This window comes from Pseudochaenichthys georgianus, chromosome 5 (genome assembly GCF_902827115.2).
Source record: "Pseudochaenichthys georgianus chromosome 5, fPseGeo1.2, whole genome shotgun sequence".
NCBI classification, from domain to species: Eukaryota; Metazoa; Chordata; class Actinopteri; order Perciformes; family Channichthyidae; genus Pseudochaenichthys; species Pseudochaenichthys georgianus.
In genome coordinates, this window is record NC_047507.1 from 42,364,785 (window position 1) to 42,385,192 (window position 20,408).

General features: G+C 45.3%; 1 protein-coding gene across 1 annotated transcript in view; it reads right to left on the minus strand.

Annotated features, from left to right (window-relative positions):
• The window catches only part of cntn2 (contactin 2), a 52,951-nt gene that overhangs the window by 29,814 nt on the left and 2,729 nt on the right, over nt 1–20,408 (minus strand).

Genomic DNA, 20,408 nt, shown 5'->3' on the forward strand with positions numbered 1-20,408 from the left:
ATAGTTTGAACTGCACCTGGCCCTCAGCACAGTTCTGTCAGGCGCTGACTGCTTCAGGTCAGAACGGTCATGGCAGCAGAACAATGCATGAAGCACGAGGGGGATCGAGTGGGGAAGGGGCACGGCCAAAGAAAGACCAATCCTGAAGAGTAACAATGCCAGATATGGATGGTATCTGTGTAAGTGACCTTAGTTTGTTACTGTATAGTTAAAAGAGTACACTTTAAGTATTCAAACTGGACTTTCAAAAAGTGAATGTGTTTCAGCCTGACGGGAATCTAAGGAATGTTAAGACATATTGTAGAAATGTAGAAACAGCCAGACACAGAGAAAAAGAAGTTGATGATGGCCGTCAAGTCAACAAAACCAGCTGAGCACTGAGTGTGCCAACACCCCACTCAAGCTCTCTGCTTCAGTGCATAACCGTGGAAGGATCTGGATGGGAACAAAACATCCAGATCTCAAAGACATTAGAATATAATTGTATCCATCTTAAAAACCCAGTCTGGTAAAGTGTTCCTATTGGAAGATGCTCTGCACTACTAAGTGTTCTGTGCCACCATTAATCTGTCAAAGCATGACACCTTAAACTTTACAGAACATCTACAATCTAAATCAAACTAAACTGAGATACCCAAAATGCATCTGTTCTCCTTAAAACCTGCAACCTTAACATATAGCAGCTGTTTGGCCATCAGCGTAACATGGAGTGGAACCACTTCAACCCCCTCACATTAACAATTAAAGTGTAGGACACACACTACCTGTGTCCTTCCCCACAATGCATCTCATTCTTTCACCTTCATGCTCCATAAAGAAGTGTGTCGCCTAAGGCCATGAGGCTCTGAGGGCTCTGTAGACATCTGCTGCAAAGACCACACACACACACACACACACACACACACACACACACACACACACACACACACACACACACACACACACACACACACACACACACACACACACACACACACACACACACACACACACACACACACACACACACACACACACACACACACACACACATGTAAAGGATGGTCCAGTGTCTCCTAAACTAAAGGAGATTATAACGGATGTTTTTAGATCCTTTCCTATAGAGCATTCAAATAGCTCTTATCACGGCTGACACTGAGGTGCTTCCGGGTCATTTCACTCCGTTGGGAACCTTCCTAAGCTAAACAGACAATACAACCACAACCATGGATTGCCATCTGTCCTGCTCTCTTTATCTGGCAGACATACATGAAGTATGTGAGGACCTCCGCCGTACCGTCTGTCAGCGTGCAGATGTTCAGCAAGATGTCCGCTCTGTTCACCTTATTCTCGGACCTTATGCATGCACTTTGGGATTGTGTGTTTTGTGTGTACATGAGTGTTTGTGTGTGTTTTCATAGTAGAATGAAGCACCAGAGTTGTATTCCTCCTGTCAAGCACTGTTGTGTGAAGCTGCCCTTTTGAAAAGCACAAAATAAACACTTGACATTTGAAAAGTATGACTGTAGGGGTTCTTTGCCTTCAGACTAAATGTCTGACTCCAGCCAGGGTTTTCAATCTCTGAGAGCATATCAGGAAATCTGGGTAAGTGCATTTCAATTCAGATCTTTGTTTGTCCCTGATACGTCTTCTGGACTTCAGTTTGAAAGATCAGTATTTGTAACCTTCCATTTAGGCGATGTCACAATATTGCTTTTGTTGTATCTCTTGTTGTAAATTGGTTGGAACACTGCCTGCTATGGAGCTGATTCTACAACTAAGGTCCTGACACACCAAGCCGATTTCGGCCGTCGATAGATGTCGGGCTGTCGATGAGCGTCCTGTCGCCCTACTCAGATTGGTGTGTCCCGCCCCGTCATGTCTTTTCGGCCGTGCCGACACCTTCCGCAGGCTGTCGGTAAAAGGCCGTCGGCAAAAGAAATCACTCTGATTGGCTGTTCAGCTAGCGAATCAGTGCATGAGAAGCGAAACGGAAGTGAGGGACCCAAACAAACTATTAAGAAGGCAAATCTGAGATTTCATTTACCTCCAGCTCTCGACTCAGGTTCGGGAAAGCCCCGTGAGCTTCTCGCTGTAGAGGGAACATGGAACGCACACGCTATTTGTTGTTTGTTTATATCACACAGTCTGTTCTTCTTCTCTCGGTTATCACGCAGTCTGTCTTCCGGTTGTTGCCTCTTTTGAATGACGAATACACACTACCGCCGCCTGCTGGTAAGGAGAGTTATTGCCACTCACGCATGCGCAGTTCGTACGTTCTTCTTGACCGTCGGCTGAAGTCTTTGCGGTGTGTTCCAGTGCGACGGAGTAACGTGAGGCGTCCCGACTTTTACGTCTGCTACGCCGCCCGCCTACGCCGCCCGCCTACGCCGCCCGCCTACGAACACACCGCAAAGACTTCAGTCGACGAGTGGCAATAACTGTCCTTACCAGCAGGCAGCGGTAGTGTGTATTCGTCATTCAAAAGAGGCAACAGCCAATCAGAGTGATTTCTTTGGCCGACTTTCTTTGGCCGATTCAACATGTTGAAAGGGAGGTGTTAAAATGTGCCGTAAAGCAACGACGGTGCGGGACACACCAACCTGAGTAGGGCACCGCGAATGCCCAACTGCCTCTGACGGCCTCTGACTCCCAAAATCGGGTAGGTGTGTCAGGGCCTTAAGGATCCCCAGAGCTGGACCCCGACAGGTCTTCTTAGAGTCTTCAGATTGTTTCATCCTCATGGAGAATCTCATGTTCATCAGGACTGGACAATAAAAGGGCTGCTACTACAGTAAAAGACAGCTCAGTGGCATACTTATGTTCAACATGTTCAATTAGCTATCAATAGTTTAATGTTGCATTTGCTGCTTAACTGAGAAATGTTTAAACATTGATACACTATTTTGTTAACAAAATCATCCGAAAACCCTATTTAGATGTGGCCCTTCCTTGCTGCTGTGTTACCCTGCCAAGTCATTGAGGTCATGTCCTGGCTACAGTACCAGAAGCTGTTTTCTGTTTGAATCCTTTTTGAATGAGCAGACAGTGATCTCTCAGTCTGGTTTGTGAAAGTACGGCACAAAGCCAAACTTCTTCAGGTTCATCTAATGCAGGGGTTTTCAAAGTGTGGGAAGGTGAGCCTCCCCTCAGAGAACATAAGAACAGCCGCGCCCCCCCTCCCAATTATTATTGCTATTATTATTATTGTTGTTGTTGCTATAATGCAGGGGTATTCAATTGCATTTCAAAGAGGTCCAGTAAGAGAAAATTAAGACTGTTTCTCTCCTCTTGTCTCGTCTCTGTGTGTGTGTTTGAATCTGTCGTGCTGACCCGCACACCGTGTTCTCAACACATATTTTATTTTCATTTTTAAAATGTCCAACATCGTGGATACATCCTTATATGCTCCCGGCAACACGCTGAACGAAACTTTGCCTCCTTATACACTCACCCCTACTTTAGTGGGAACAATGAGACTAAACGCAGATCATCCTCTGGCTGCGCGCAGCCTTGACCGGCACTTGCTTTGATCAAAGTCAATGCGGAAAACCCGCGCTCACACGTGGTGGAGGTGAAGGGAATGAGCACTTTTACAGCCTTTTTGGCGAGGTCGGGGAACTCGGTCTCCACAGACAGCCAAAATTGTGCAAGTGTCACTTTACTCGTCTTTTTCTCGTTATTGTCTTTTCTCACGCTGCGCCTCCCCTGAAGCTCTCTGGCGCCCCCCAGGGGAGAGGCGCCTCACACTTTGAAAACCGCTGATCTCATGTATTATTAATGTGTGCTGAGTCAAGAGACTGCTATCAGTGCAGTGCTGCTTGGCTTAGTCTGGCCTTTAGCCCTATACAGCATTTCTGATCAATACACTTCCGACACTGCTTTGGACGGGTTCTTTTACTCTACTTGTAATCAAATTGGAAGGTTTCAGATGTCAGAGTTGATAGTCATAGTCAGTGATGCTGCTAGATGCTCTTTTACAGTATATTACTGCCTTTACCGGAGTGATTCTCCTATGGCAGAGTGAGGATAAGACTACATGAGTACGCTTCAGACAGACCTTGTGTTGGCACATGCTCTGGATGACTACCCTCAAAGGCAGGGTGGACAGTCATTGAAGCGGGAGATACAATGACTGTTATCTGTACTGTTGCATTTCGATGTGTAAGGCTGTCAACACCAGAATTGCAGTTATTAATTACTAAAGTAAAACCAATGTGATTTCACCACTGAATTATACTTACAATTAGGGCTGAGCAATTTGAACAAAAGGTCTAATTGCAATTATGTTGACTGAAATTGCAATTTGGATATGATTACAATATTGGAGGGATTCATTTTGAATCAAAAGTCTAATTATTATTCAAAACTATAACAAATGCATTTCTTGAGAGAATGTGTACAAGACAAATGTGATTGGCTAAGGACTTGTAGGTCTTGATATCTCTGCAGCTCCGAAGTACTAGTGAATATTGCTTTAGTCCACACTTCCATTAAGATAATTGTTGAAATGAATTGTGTTCCTACAGTGTGTGGTACCCGCAGTAGAAATGACCAGAAGCGTCAGGTTTTCAGAATGTTGGGATTGACTTAGTACCGAGTTTAGAGTGGAAAAAACATTCATGAGAAAAGCATGTTTTTACTTTCTGTAAAGCGCTAATCATCCAAACAGTCATCAACAAATAATAAATGAATAACGTTTGCCGCACTAGGAAATAGGTTTTTAAAAAAGCTAATGTTGTCAGCCTTTAACAGAATGCACTCTGCTCTGATCTGCATAAAGGCATCATGAAACATGAACCATATCAATGCAGACCAGCAAGCAGACCCTGCACCTCATGAGCCTCCAGGGTAACGGACAGGACACACCTGTCATGATGTTATGCAGGTGAGGCGTTCATAGACTGACCCCATGCAGGGAAGACCACTACCACTGGAACATCAATGCTCTGTTCAGCTCCTGTACACGGATACAAACGGAGACAGAACATATTGAGAAGTCCTGAGCCAGTACACTACCCAGGCATCCATCCAGTGGAAGGATACAGATCTGGAGGGCCCCTGACCCAGCTATATGACCCCCCCCCCCCCCTACTAGGGGAGTGTGGTGTCTGTGAGCTGGATGACTTCATGCACACTGTGACTGACTTCATCACGACACAGAGACACATCTATTATCGCTGTGTGTGTGTGTGTGTGTGTGTGTGTGTGTGTGTGTGTGTGTGTGTGTGTGTGTGTGTGTGTGTGTGTGTGTGTGTGTGTGTGTGTGTGTGTGTGTGTGTGTGTGTGTGTGTGTGTGTGTGTGTGTGTGTCTGATCATTGGGGAACAATAGTGGGTCTATGAGGGTACAATGAAGTACGATCCACACTTGCACTGATGCTCACACACATCGACGGCGCAGTGACTGACCACTGGGACCCTGCAGCAGACCCCTCAAGTCCCCCTGAGAGCTGAGGAGACATTCACTGATGCAGACGAGCTTTTCGTCCTCTCGACCTTAGCACACACTGCTCGTACCAAGACACTCCCATTTGATGAAGATTAGCCAATCGCCAAGACAATAAACATTTTGGTCGTGATCAGAGGTCCAGAGTTTTGGAGCAACCAAATCAAACTAGGCACCAACCTGCATGGATGCTTTTTCAAAAAGAGACTCACATTGAGATTGCAAAGGGAGGAGAGTCAAACCTGATGCCGAGACACTCAAAGGTAATTAGACGTGTCCAAACAATGTGTTGACCCGATTCGAGCAGACCCAAATACAGAGAGTTCACGTGGACAGGCAGAAGAACGGTGCTCAACAAGGACAAACCAGCTCTCCTGGATTGAAGACAAACTATTTCATTGGTAGAAAAAAATATATATATATGACACACGCACAGCCTACTCCCCTCTGCTTCACCACCTGTGTGTCCTTCCTTTTCTCTTTCTGTGTGTGTGTATACGCAGTTTCAAGTGTCTTGGCCTATATATCCCTGATGTGTGACTTCTGCCCTCAGACATAAGTGCTTCCTCTCAGTAGGCACCAGGATCTCCTCTGACTTCCTGTCAGCCTGCAGTCTCACAGCTGACCCGAGGCAGAGCAGGACTCAGCGCTGTCCACTGGATTACCTGGAGACCACTGTTTGTTCTCTCCTTCTGAGCCTTCATTTGTGAATGTCTCAGGGAAGGAAATAAATCAAAAAAGTGACCCAAATGAGTGACACACATGTGGTGCTACTTTTAGACGAAAAAGGGAACACTTTTTATAAAAATGTTTAATCTTGGTAAATCATCCTTCAAGTTAAAGGACAGAATGAAGTCCTTCCTGATTGACAGGAGTTTCAAGCAGGCATTGACAAATGAAGACATTGATTGAATTGAAAGTCTTTAGAATGGATTCGCTGCAGCATCAAATCACATCCGTCCAGTCAGAGATATAAACTGCAGCAGTCCCACAGGGCAGCTTCTGAGACTGTGCTGGCATTTGGCAACAAAGGAGCATCTTACATCACGTTGCATTCAGCTGACGCTTTTATCCAGAGCGACTTACAATAAGTGCGTTCGACCAGGAAGACACAACCTTGAAGAAAACAGAATCATAAAGTACATCAGGTTTCATAGAGCCAAACATTTCAAGTGCTGCTCAACTGGCTTTAGATAAGCCAGTCCTTTATTAGTATATAAGTGCTTTGTTAGTCATTATATTGCTCGAGGTGGAGTCGAGAGAGATGAGTTTTCAGTCCGGAAGGTGTGTAAGCTTTCTGCTGTCCTGATGTCAATGGGGAGCTCATTCCACCATTTTGGGTCCCCCTCACAGCGAGGGTGCAGCGAGCCGTTTGGCTGATGCAGAGCGGAGTGCACGTGCTGGGGTGCACGGTTTAACCATGTCCTGGATGTAGGAAGGGCCAGATCCATTCGCAGCATGGTACGCAAGTACCATTGTCTTGAAGTGGATTCTAGCAGTTACCGGAAGCCAGTGGAGGGAGCGGAGGAGCGGCGTGGTGTGGGAACATTCAGGAAGGTTGAAGACCAGACGAGCCGCTGCATTCTGGATGAGCTGCAGGTCGGATGGCACATGCAGGTAGACCAGCCAGGAGGGAGTTGCAGTAGTCTAGGCGTGAGGTGACGAGAGCCTGGGCCAGACTTAAAGATTAAGATTCAAGTCTTTCTTAAAAAAGACTCACCGCCCGTATGTGTGCACATTGACACTGTCTTTGGTTGATGGAAGCATTCCACAGTGACCATCAGCATACCTTCCTAACCAAGTTCCAATGAAAGCAATGAGGGCGGAAATCCAGTTACAATCCATTCGGCTGGAGAGACACATGAACACTTCAAAGACTCTCAGTGTGGAATATAGAGAGAAGTAGGATAGTCAGCTCCTCCTCGGTGACTTTACCCACAAATGTCCTTCCACTTGTAAACAAAACACTTAGGTGTTGCTTTCACCAGAGAGGAGTCCCTCACGCCATTGTGCTTTGAGAGTTGGAAGAGTTATCTGCTGATGGATGTCTTTGGTAAAGGTAGTGACACTCAAAGTGCTAGCTTGTGTGCAAAAGCTTTGAATGCTTACTAAAAGTAGACCCTTGAAATTAACAGCAAGGTTTCTAGAACCACCTACAGAATAAATAATACAACGGTGCGTTCTGCAGACTGCAAATACAATGTGTGTGTGGAAGGCGTCTTGTTGGAAGAGGGCCTCTGAACAAAGGACACTCAGCAGGGGAGGGACATATACAGAGAGAGCTGTATTATATCTGAACATTGTTTGGGTCTGTGTACGGACTCAATGTAAGGTAACGCCTTAGACTCTAGTGTAGTGCTGCTGCATCAAAACTGCCGCTAGTATCCACTGATACTGCGTATGAAGACACAGGGCTATTTTTAACAGTCGCAAACACATTTTTAGCAACTACTGCAAATACTGCCAGAGATACTTCTGCTGATCCCTGCACCCCGAGTCAACGAGCGATGAAGCGCCACCATTAGAATACATAAGTTGCCCCTCCCACCCTGCCACCCTGTCATTGTGGAGACACCCAGGCTCTCCTGAGACACGGACCCAGACGCCATGACCTCTGGAGTCAGGCATCGGTGCCACCCGGGTCCCTGGAGGAGGAGCAGCCTGTGATACTCAGTCTGCTCACCAGCTACAACGTGCACAGCCAGGAGAAGGAGAGCACGTGCAGGCAGAGGGGACGGTTCAAACACAGGATCTGACCAACAGATGAACGCCGCGGCAGGATATTAACCACATATTTCACTTTGGTATTTTACTGCCGGCCTTCTCTTCAACGGGACCTTTGTCGCCCTAGCGTTATTGAGAAGTTAAATGTTGCCTGTAAAATATCTCAATCATTACATCCTTTGGTTACATTTATTCCAAAAACTAATATCATGGACTGTCATCAAACATTTGATATGATATATCAGACAATAAACATTGTCATAACATTTGAACAGTCAAATATGAGCCTCAAACAGTATTGGTGAGGTATTAGAAAGGAACCAACACTGAATGCATCGTGATGAGAAGGGCAGGGATTGACAGAGACCAGACTCACATTACAGTCATGCATGTGTCATGCATGTGTGCACTTGAGTGACTGCTGGATACAGTGTTCTTATTGTCTCTGTGGACCTCCACTCCTTAACCCTTAAAGGGTTTCTGTATTATGTGGACACAGTCATTTGACAGACTGTGTCCATGTGTAGCATGGGTGTTAATTAGGGCTGCACGATTTTGGGGAAAAAATCTAATTGCGATTTTTCTGACAAATATTGCGATTGCGATTCGAATTGCGATATTTGTTTTTAAGCGACCCAACGGAAGTTTATTGTAAAATGCGGCCATAACTCCGGCTAGGAAGGTCGTATCAACGTACTCCCGTCTCTAGCACCCCGCAGCCCGAGCTACGAGTGAAAGAACTAAACTTACATGAAACTTCCGTTGGGTTGCTTTAATGTCAAGCTTCAGTTTAAGATTCACCCTGTGATAGAAACATGTGATGGAGCATTACTGACCTGACCCAGAAACCATCTAGAGCTCCATTGGAAGCCATTTGGAAAGGGCAGGCACTTTCAGAAGCACTTGGCAGGTGATTGGATCAATCTGTCTATCACCTTCTATCATGGGCTACTTCTGATTGATTAACAATGGTTGGTACATGTGGAGCACAGCACTTCTGATTAGTGTGGATGACTGACACACGGAAAAAAAAAAAAATGGTTTAAAAAAAAATGTAAAAAAAAATCGCAGTCTTTGCGATTTGATAATCGCATCATTTCAAATCGCGATTTCGATTTAAAATCGATTAATCGTTCAGCCCTAGTGTTAATCGTCATATGGATGTAAAACCGGTGTAGTAACGTGTAATATGGATGTAAGAAAAGGGTAATATTGGTTTTATAAGTGTGTAATATGCGTGTACTAATGTTGTGTATTAATGGTGTATATGGGTGTACATCTGGTGCAGGAGGCGAGGTGCTTGAGTGGCTGTGAGGATGGAGCTGTTCCTCAGAACAACAGTGTAGACAGAACACATCTCCACTTCTAGGAAATGCTGCTGCACAGCAAATCAAGCAAATACAAACTAGCGGCCAGCCACCATGCAACGTCCCAGATGCTTTGAGTTGACTCCTTTGTGAGCCGCCATGCCTCTGCGTCGGCATCTAACAGTGTTGGCCGGTGAAGAGCTCTCCTGAACCTATGGGGCTCTCTGCTCCACCCATGAGCTACAGCTCCTCTGAACCCCAGCGTCCAGAGCGAGGGCTCCGCAAACATGTTTCGAGGTTGTGTCCTTTTTGCTGTTTTAACACCATTCTGTGTAATGGATGTTTTAAGAGCACAACATTGTCTGTCCTCTTTATATCCTTTTAACTTTCCATTCAAAATACAGTGAATTGGTTTAATTGATATGTTATTAAAGAGCATCATTTTTCGAATGACTTGAAGCATTTGTCCGCTATCAGGATTGTATCCCAACATGCACGTTAAAGCAATGCTCTTGTTATTTTGTGAACGATGTGGACCCTGAACCCTTTGAAGAAGTCATGGTCTCAATATGGATGAAAGAGAATCCTCATGAAGGTCTACGCGCTGCAGAAGCTGTGGGCTATGCTCGTGTATCTGATGTGTGCATGGTTCCTGCTGTGTTGTCACTGAAGACTCTATTGTGCTCTTTTGTTTCAGTCGAGCTCAGTTTCTGAGGAATGGCTCAACGCCTGGTTCCCGGAGTGTCTTTACTTAAAGTGTCAACGTATCCTAAGAATGTTCAACTCGGCATCCTGCCATCCAATTTTGGAAAAGAAGATGTAGTATCTGCTATGATTTTAATTTAGCCCCACAAAGAATGCACAATCGGATGGGAATGTCATAGTGTTGCAGCCATTTTGTAAAAGACAAAGAATCACATGAGGAGCATGGCTTCCTGTTGACATACAGTATTTTACTGTACACTTGCTCCAGCTCAGCTTGGATGTACAATGGTAGTAAGTACACACTTACACACCTCATTTAACAACACTGATGTTCCACTGATGATCATTTGACTGTAGAATTGAAATGTGCCCTCAGTTCTCAGGGTGATTTCTGTGAGCAGAACAAAGATGTCCTCTCACTGCCCGGCCGCTCCACATCTTTCTGACACGACGGTCAGGACGGCTGAGGTGGAGGGATTGACCTTCAGAAGGCTTATTGGAGACAAAGAGCTGCTGTGCGGGCTGGGCACACTGACACGAGTCTTCTGAAACAAGCTCCCAGAAACCTGCAGGTCCGCTGCAACTCTGACTACTTTTAAATCCAGGCTGAAGACTTTTCTTTTTGTCGCTGCTTTTAATTGAACTGTTCATATCTTAGACTGCACTGTAACTTTTATCCATGTATTTTTTCTTTTTATGTTTATTTTATTAGCTTTTCTTTTTAATGGCTGATTTTAAATGCCATTTTCTTAATGTCTTAAGCACTTTGAATTGCCTTGTGTTGAAAAGTGCTATATGAATAAACTTGCCTTGCCTTCTGAAGGTTCCACTGCAGCTCACAGCCTGTCATATGAACTGAAGATGGAGTCTGGTCCGTTGGAGCCTTGGATCGATAGCAGCCTTGATATGGAGACGTGGAGCAGCAGAGCAGACCGTATAGATGTGAGGGTGAGGGACTCAGGGAATAAAGGACAGATAAAACAGATGGCACTCTCCCAGAAGCTAAGTGCTGCCACTGTGCTGCTCATATTTCTCTTTTACCGTAAGCCCCTATCCAGATCATGACTCACTGTAACCGCCTTGTCCGTCTTAAAGAGCAGCCTTCGTCCAGTGATAACAGCTACATCGGGTCATCCTCTCCAGATCAAACAGAGCCATTCAGTGATTTTTCCTAAGCTCATTGTTTTAAGGAGAGGCGGAAGAAGTACTCTCATATTTTACTTGGGTCAGTAAAACACCTGCATTCAAAAGTGTACTTATGTATGGCCCATATCAGATTTAAAAATATCACATTCTTGTTGTATAATGAATTACGCATTAATGTCGATGTTGCACTTGGTAAAGGTGGGGGTTCTTTCAATGGCTTGACATGCTGCTGGGTAGTTTAACCTATAATAATACACAATTATGTATTGCTTTATATTCTATATTACGAATCCATACCTGAAAAGTAGCTATTAACTACATTTGGGAGATACATTCTGTGGAATAAATAGTGAAATATTGCTTCCAACATGTAGTAAGGAATGATAAAGCAGTATAAAGTCAAATGAGTCTGTGTTCATTAAGTACAGTACTTGAGTAAATGTATTAGTTACATTCCACCACTGCTTCTTTTTTTAAAGGTGAGGCCTATTGAACTAACCAACACATTGAAATATCAAAAGCCAATTTGTATCTGCGTACAGTATTTATATGTAGATACGTTAGAGGTCATGTGAGACAGTGCCCCATTACATACGTGTTCCAGAAAGCACATTTGTAAACCGTCCTCCTCAGTACATATCACTCAAAACAAGCTCAAGATATTCTCAAAAAACTACGAAAAAGAATGGAAACAGGAGAGGCTTTATTAAGCCAAACTCTATTCATGGATGCAGGGTATAATTATATGCTTGAAAACAAACACATGTGAATAAAACCAGTAATGATCTGATATGGCAGTGTTTGTATACATCATGATCTGCCTACATGGGATTCATAACAGAGTGCTTCCTCCAGGCCTTCAGAGAGAAGCAGGCAGAGAACTGATGAGAGCTGATGGAGACATGTGGGCCTGCTGAGCGGACCGTTCCTATCAATGCAGTTTCTGTTTGAATATTGTTATATGTCTACATCAACTGGATTCATAAAAACACCGTTTTCAACATTCATGGTACTAAAGGTCAAATCATAATAACCACTCCTCTGCAGTCCAGTCACATAGCTGACTGAATGATGGACCTGTCTCTCCTCTGTTTGCTGTTATGCTGTAATTACCAGTGGATTACACCTGAAGAAATGATTACAAAAGACCCCAGCCGCAAACTGTTCTGTCTGCTGCCGTCTGGCAGGTGTTGCCGCAGCATCAGGACTAAAACCACCAGATTCAGAGACAGTTTTATACCACAGGCAATAAGACTGTTAAAAACCTGAACTGTTGAAACTAGGGCTGCTCGATTATGGCAAAAATCATAATCTCCATTATTTGGGACAATAATTGATATCATGATTATTAAAAACGATTATCCATTTACTTTGAAAACATCAATTTATTGGATAAAAAAAATGTGAACAGTCTGTTTTTAACAGTTGATTACCCTGAACTTTAAGTATAACTCAACTGAAAAACCAATACAAAAATAATTAATTCAAATAATAAAAAATAAAATAAAAATATAATCGTTATATTTCGATTACGTTATTTTCGTAATCATTGCAAGCCATAATCGTAATTGCGATTAAAATACGATTAATTGAGCAGCACTACAGTAGTTGAAACAACATCCGTCATTCATCTGCTACTTAGGAAGTATTTATCTATTTATCTAATATATCATTCCAATACCTCTCTGAAGAACCAGCACCTTACCGTGGTAGAGAGGTTTGTGTGCCCTGATGAACCTGGGGGCTGTTGTCTGGAACCTTGTGTTCCTGGTAGGGTCTCCCATGGCAAATTGGTCTCAGGCAAGGGGCCAGACTAAGATTGGTTCAAAAGACCTCATGAAAGGAAAAACAAGAAGTGAGGATACCCGGCCCGGAGGAAGCCCGGGGTCCCCTTCTGGAGCCAGGCCCAGAAGGAGGACTCGTCGGCGAGCGTCTGGTGGCCGGGCTTGCCACGGAGCCCGGCCGGGCCCAGCCCGAAAAGGCAACGTGGGCAACACCTCCGCTTCTCTGTCCCGCGGGCCCACCACCTACGGGAAACATCGATGGGGTCGGGTGCGCTGCCAGACGGGTGGCAGTGAAAGCGGAGGGTCTCGACGGACCAGACCCGGGCGACAGAAGCTGGCTTTGGGGACGTGGAACGTCACCTCTCTGGGGGGGAAGGAGCCGGAGCTTGTGCGGGAGGTGGAGCGGTACCAGTTGGATCTGGTTGGGCTCACCTCTACGCACAGCGTCGGCTCTGGAACCTTACTTCTGGATAGGGGTTGGACTCTATTCTTCTCCGGAGTTGCTCAAGGTGTGAGGCGCCGGGCGGGTGTGGGGATACTCACAAGTCCCCGGTTAGGTGCTTCGTTGTTGGAGTTTACCCCAGTGGACGAGAGGGTCGCCTCCCTACGCCTGCGGGTTATGGGGGGGGAAACTCTGACTGTTGTGTGTGCTTATGCACCCAACAGCAGTTCAGAGTATTCGGCCTTCTTGGAGACCCTGGAAAGAGTCCTGTATGGGGCTCCTGAAGGGGACTCCTTAGTCTTGCTGGGAGACTTCAACGCACATGTGGGCAATGATGGAGACACTTGGAGGGGCGTGATTGGGAGGAACGGCCCCCCTGATCTGAACCGGAGTGGTGGTTTGTTACTGGACTTCTGTGCTAGTCATGGATTGGCCATAACAAACACCATGTTCGAACATAAGGATGCTCATAAGTGTACGTGGTACCAGAGCACCCTAGGCAGAAGGTCCATGATCGATTTCGTTATCGTATCATCGGACCTGAGGCCGTATGTTTTGGACACTCGGGTAAAGAGAGGGGCGGAGTTGTCAACTGATCACCATCTGGTGGTGAGTTGGGTCGAGTGGCGGGGGAAGCCTCTGGATAGACCTGGTAAGCCCAAACGTGTAGTTCGGGTGAACTGGGAACGTCTGGAGGAGGCCCAAGTTCAGGAGGCCTTCAACTCACACCTCCGGCGGAGCTTTTCGGGCATTCCTGTGGAGGTTGGGGACATTGAACCAGAGTGGTCGGTGTTCAAAGCCTCTATTGCCGAAGCCGCGGTGGGGAGCTGTGGTCTCAAGGTCTTAGGTGCCTCAAGGGGCGGTAACCCTCGAACCTCCTGGTGGACACCGGTGGTCAGGGAAGCCGTCCGACTGAAGAAGGAGGCCTTCGGGGATTTGTTATCCCGGGGGACTCCCGAAGCAGTTGCAAGGTACCGACAGGCCCGAAGGGCAGCAGCCTCATCCGTGGCCGAGGCAAAGCAGCGGGTGTGGGAGAAGTTCGGAGAAGACATGGAGAAGGACTTTCGGGCGGCACCAAAGTTGTTCTGGAAAACTGTCCGACACCTCAGGAGGGGGAAGCAGGGAACCATCCAAGCTGTGTACAGTAAGGATGGGACGTTGTTGACCTCAACTGATGGAGTGTTGGGACGTTGGAAGGAACACTTTGAGGAACTCCTGAACCCGACAACTCCGCCCTCTATGTTAGAGGCAGAGCTGGAGTATGACGGGGGATCAACGCCAATCTCCCGGGGGGAGGTCACTGAGGTCGTCAAACAACTCCACAGTGGCAAAGCCCCGGGGGTGGATGAGATCCGCCCGGAAATGCTGAAGGCTCTGGGTGTTGAGGGACTGTCATGGTTGACACGTCTCATCAACGTTGCGTGGAAGTCGGAAACGGTACCGAAGGAGTGGCAGACCGGGGTGGTGGTCCCCCTTTTCAAAAAGGGGAATCAGAGGGTGTGTGCCAATTACAGAGGCATCACACTACTCAGCCTCCCCGGGAAAGTTTACTCCAAGGTACTCGAAAGGAGGGTCAGGCCGATTGTCGAACCTCAGATTGAGGAGGAACAATGCGGATTTCGTGGGGGGGGGGGGTCTGCAGTTCGGTGGACTAAGGATTGCACCACTGCTTTTTGCAGATGATGTGGTTCTGATGGCTTCATCGGTCTGCGACCTTCAGCACTCACTGGATCGGTTCGCAACCGAGTGTGAAGCGGCTGGGATGAGGATCAGCACCTCCAAATCTGAGGCCATGGTTCTCAGCAGGAAACCGATGGACTGTCCACTCCAAGTAGGGAATGAGTCCTTACCCCAAGTGAAGGAGTTCAAGTATCTCGGGGTCTTGTTCTCGAGTGAGGGATCAATGGAGCGTGAGATGGGCCGGAGAATCGGAGCAGCGGGAGCGGTATTGCAGTCGCTTTACCGCACCGTTGTGACGAAAAGGGAGCTGAGCCAGAAGGCAAAGCTCTCTGTCTACCGGGCCATTTTCGTTCCTACCCTCACCTATGGTCATGAAGGATGGGTCATGACCGAAAGAACGAGATCGCGGATACAAGCGGCCGAGATGGGTTTCCTCCGCCGGGTGGCTGGTGTCTCCCTTAGAGATAAGGTGAGAAGTTCGGTCACCAGGGAGGTACTCGGAGTTGAGCCGCTCCTCCTTCGCGTCGAAAGAAGCCAGTTGAGGTGGTTCGGGCACCTAGTTAGGATGCCACCTGGGCGCCTCCCTAGGGAGGTGTTCCAGGCACGTCCAGCTGGGAAGAGACCAAGGGGTAGACCTAGGACCAGGTGGAGGGACTATATCTCTTCGCTGGCCTGGGAGCGCCTTGGGATCCCCCAGTCAGAGCTGGTTAATGTCGCCAGGGAAAAGAAAGTTTGGGGCTCTCTGCTGGAACTGCTACCCCCGCGACCCGACCACGGATAAGCGGGAGAAGATGGATGGATGGATGGATCATTCCAATAACTTGCATATAGACTCTTATTGCACTATTTCACTTTTTTAAACAATTTTTTTGCACTATATTTTTCTGTTTATCTGTGTTGCACTGGGGGAGCCTGTGACCTAAGATTTTCATCGGCATAACTACTCTGTAGATATGTTCGTATGACAAAATAAAGAACCTTGAACCTTGATTACAGCTTCCTGTTGTTCTTCTAAACACCAGCTGACTATCTGAAAGCAATACATATTTGTATACAGAGAAACCTGCTGCAAGGAATACTCAGTGGCATACACTGTAAACAACAAAAGGTATAATATGTAACGGCTTTTCATCTCAGCATGTGACTTAATAAAATAATCACAATATTAAACAAAAATGCATATTATAGTGGAAAGAATATTTTTCAGTTTCAGTAGTGATCTGTTCCCAGCCTTTGTCCTAACTTTGGCTACGCATGTAGCGGACCAATCCCTGTCCTCGTTACACAGAGATGAAGCTGAGTGATCTGACTATGTAACGGCCCGTCCACACAGCGGCGTGCGTTGAAGCTTCCAACGCTTCTGCCCATTCACTTTGAATGGGGTGACGTCACTTTTAGCCGAACTGCATTTTGGGAAGCGACGTGGAGCGTTGCTGGCGTTGCTCGCTTCAAAAGTTGAGCAATGTTCAACTTTTGACGCCTCGGCAGAAGCGTCAGCCAATCGAATCATATCCAGTACAAGCTCTAGCCAATCAAATCGCTGCTTGTGTGTCAGGGGCGGGAGATTCATGTGATTGGTTGTTGGTCGAGTGTCAGACACGACCGCCGGCAAGCGTCAACGCACGCCGCTGTGTGGACGGGCCGTAAGGCAGTGGTTCCCAACCTGCGCCAAAGATCGCAGGGGGTGCGCCAGGCCTCAGATGATTTGAGGCCAAATATCATATTTAGACTTTGTTTTTTTTTGTTTTTTAACATATAATTGTAACGCAATACATGATTGTCACTAAAGGCCTTGTCTCTACATTACAATAAAATATAAAAAATAATTGATTAATTCATTTGAATAAAAATGCAAGTTAGTAGCTAATAAAGGCATAAAAAGACAGAAATGTATAATTCTTTCTTTAATAGAAATGTTCCTTCTGCCCGTAAAGTGTCCAAACCAGGCTTTTCTGGATAAGCGCATTTTTAAAACAGTCATTGTCCATGCCGGTTTCAGTTGGATTATTTGTCACAGTTGCTCCGATCAGATCGGTCTCCTCCATTTTGTAGATTATTTACGACTTTTGAATCCACATAAACACATCGGCAAAATCCGGCTTACTTTGAGCATGTGTTTTAAACAGTTTAATCCCTTTGTGAATTGTTTCCACTTGCGCCTTCCTTTAATTTCTTCATACAGCGGGAATCCAAATTCATTAATCCTCAGTCCAATAACCATCAAAGTCACTCCAATACAGGGGCGGATCTACCGGGGTGGCAGCTGGGGTGGCAACTGCCACCCTAAACAATAGCCTTGCCACCCCAGCTGCCACCCCAGTTGGCATCTTTGTTTTGAAAGAAAAGTTGTGGCTCATCGGACATTTATGAGAGAAAATCTCTAATGTCCGAGTGCAAGTGAATGCAGCACAAGACGCGAGCCTTGTAACCCCCCTCCCTGGCGCGAGCTTGGAAATATGATTGGCTGTGAATTCATTTGAACGGGGGACGGCGCAAAACGAGAAGCATTCGGACCCAAGTACATGGAAGGAATGAGGTACTTGCGGTCTAAAATGACAGAGAAGAGACTGTCAAGTCTGGCTATACTCAGCATTGAATCAAAACGCACTAAAACTGTTGATCTTAATAAGTTTGTGAGGCGTTTTGCTGAACAAAATAGTAATCGCCGCATTCAGCTGTTATAGGCTTGCCAACTTGATGCTCTGATCACGGATGACTCGATGAGCATAACAAACTGTTATGATGATGACCAGTGGTGAAGCCAGGGTATGGCTGGGGTAGGCTACAGCCATACCAAGAAATGGCTTAGCCCCACCATGAAAAATGAAGTTAAAGTAAGCAAAATAAAGTCCGCCAACTCGCACGGACTAATTTGCACAGACAGCAGTTAGTAAGATTGATTTCAGTAGCCACTTGTTTGGAAATACCGAAGACTAGAAACGGTTTTGAAAACTTTTGTCACGTTGTGATCGTCTTCTCAATAGAACATCTTTGATAATTTCTTCTGGCCAATCAAAATCACGATAACGGCGTGGTGTTGTTGCAGGAAGTCCCGATACATCGATACAACATTACGTGCTGATAGAAATCAACACGTAATGAAATAAGACCCCACGGTTTGATGATTGATAGGTGTGTGGGCTGTCTTTCATTTTGACACACAGAACAATGGGGGCTATCCTCCCTTATCCACAATGTAAAGTAATTCACACAGCCTCTTCCCTCTTCTCTCTGTGAGGAGCAGCAGGTTCAGCTTTCAGAACAAAGTAACTACAAATTAAATACCATTCATTTTTTTAAATATGTCGTGTAGTAATAGATGTATTTATTTTTTACCAGAATGTGTATTTTAAAAAATCTCCATTGTGGAGAATTCCCCAGATCCCCCTGCAGGGGTTGGGCTTTCAGCAGGGCAACTCTTTCACCTGTGGGTAAATTGCAGGATTGGCTCCAGGTCGCCCTTTTTATTTACTACAAGACAAATGTGCCTTTTTATTTCATACAGTTCGATTTGGATTGAGACAGGGAAATAATCTAAACCTCGCGCGTGGTGTTTCACTGTCAAGGGGAGCGTGTATGTAATTACATTGCAAATACTGACTTGAGCCCCACCACTGTATGGGTTAGCCCTACCATAGATTACCCAACACAAATACTCTGGCGCCGCCACTGATGATGCACCTTACGTGTAAATATTTATTTTTTTTGTTTGTGGGGGTCTGCCCCCAAAAAACTGTTTTAAGTCCTGAGAAAGTCAAATAAGACGGTGTGTAAAACTACACTGCCCAGCCAAAAAAAGTAACCACTTTGATTTAACTAGGCCAGTAGGTAGCTGAATACACATTTTTTAACCCTAACTGATGCAGTTAGTCACTTCTTCAATGTTTGTTCTTTCTGATGTAAAGTCAAGGTTGAAACTGTTTGCAGTAAAGTTTTGGGGCGCTGAACTGTTCCTTTGAATCTTTTGATATATGATAGTAATTACTTGTCTTTCAAATTTCAAGGAGGGTGAGCAAGCATCTTGTGGAACATTCATCATTAACTCCTCCAAAAAATATAGTTTATTTAATAATAACACTGAATATGTGAATCATAACAGTGATTGACAGCTGATAGGAATAATATGATTGTTAAGAGTATCATATTCATACAGACAAACATCGATGAGACAGTTAATTAACGTACTTATTGCAGCAGTCTTCATAGATTTGGTACCCCTGCTGGTCTAAGAGTGAAACAAACTCATTCAGTTATTGTTCAGTTAAAATTCATTAAATTATGTCTGCCACCTTATATATTTATATTTAAGGCTTCACTGATGTGCCACAATAATATCACCTATGTTATTGAGTTAAAATATTAATATTGTGGCTTTCCACGTTAACATTGATTGATATGACTGCGATTAAATCAGCATATACTTCTGCCAGGGGATGCCACCCCTCAAAATCTCCTGCTACCCTCTTGCCACCCCATAGATATTTGTCTAGATCCCTGCTCCAATAGTGCTCCTTAATTACGCTTTCATCCTCCTTTAACAAAATACTTCACATTCATCCAGTTTGTTAGTTGTAGCATTTTGAGACTTTTAAACTTGAATTACCGCTGTTGCGCCCCCGGTTAACCGACATTTACATATCCTATAAAAAAAATTGGGTAAAAAAAGAAAAATTCCAATATTTTTTTTCCAAATGTTTTTTTCAATCATTTTTGGAAATAAATACATACATGTTCAAATAAGTGTAGAAACCAAATCAAATGTGTCAAATGTATTGAACTGGTGATCACAGTTTGACAGCTATAGGCCTACAGCTTTCATGTGGAGGCGATTCACAATCAGCCCAGCTGTAGAGAAGACCCTCTCAGCTGGACCGGAGGTTGCGGGTATAGCAAGGTATAGTAGCCTATATAAGTTTAATTTGGCATAGTTGGACCTCTACACCGCACTCACTAACCTGGTCGAAATATTTCCACACATTACTCCTTTTTGACGCCATGTCTGTGTAGGACTCTTCTTAGAGTGTAAATAATTACCGGACAATGACTGGTAAAATATGTTGAATACCGGCAAAACTAAATCTTTAAGCTGGCCATGTATCGCAAGTGTTGACAGGGGGCGGGGGGAGCACGCTCATGAACGCTGCGCTGCGGTGGGATCAGGGGGTTACAGTTCATTAGGATGAAGGATCCCTTG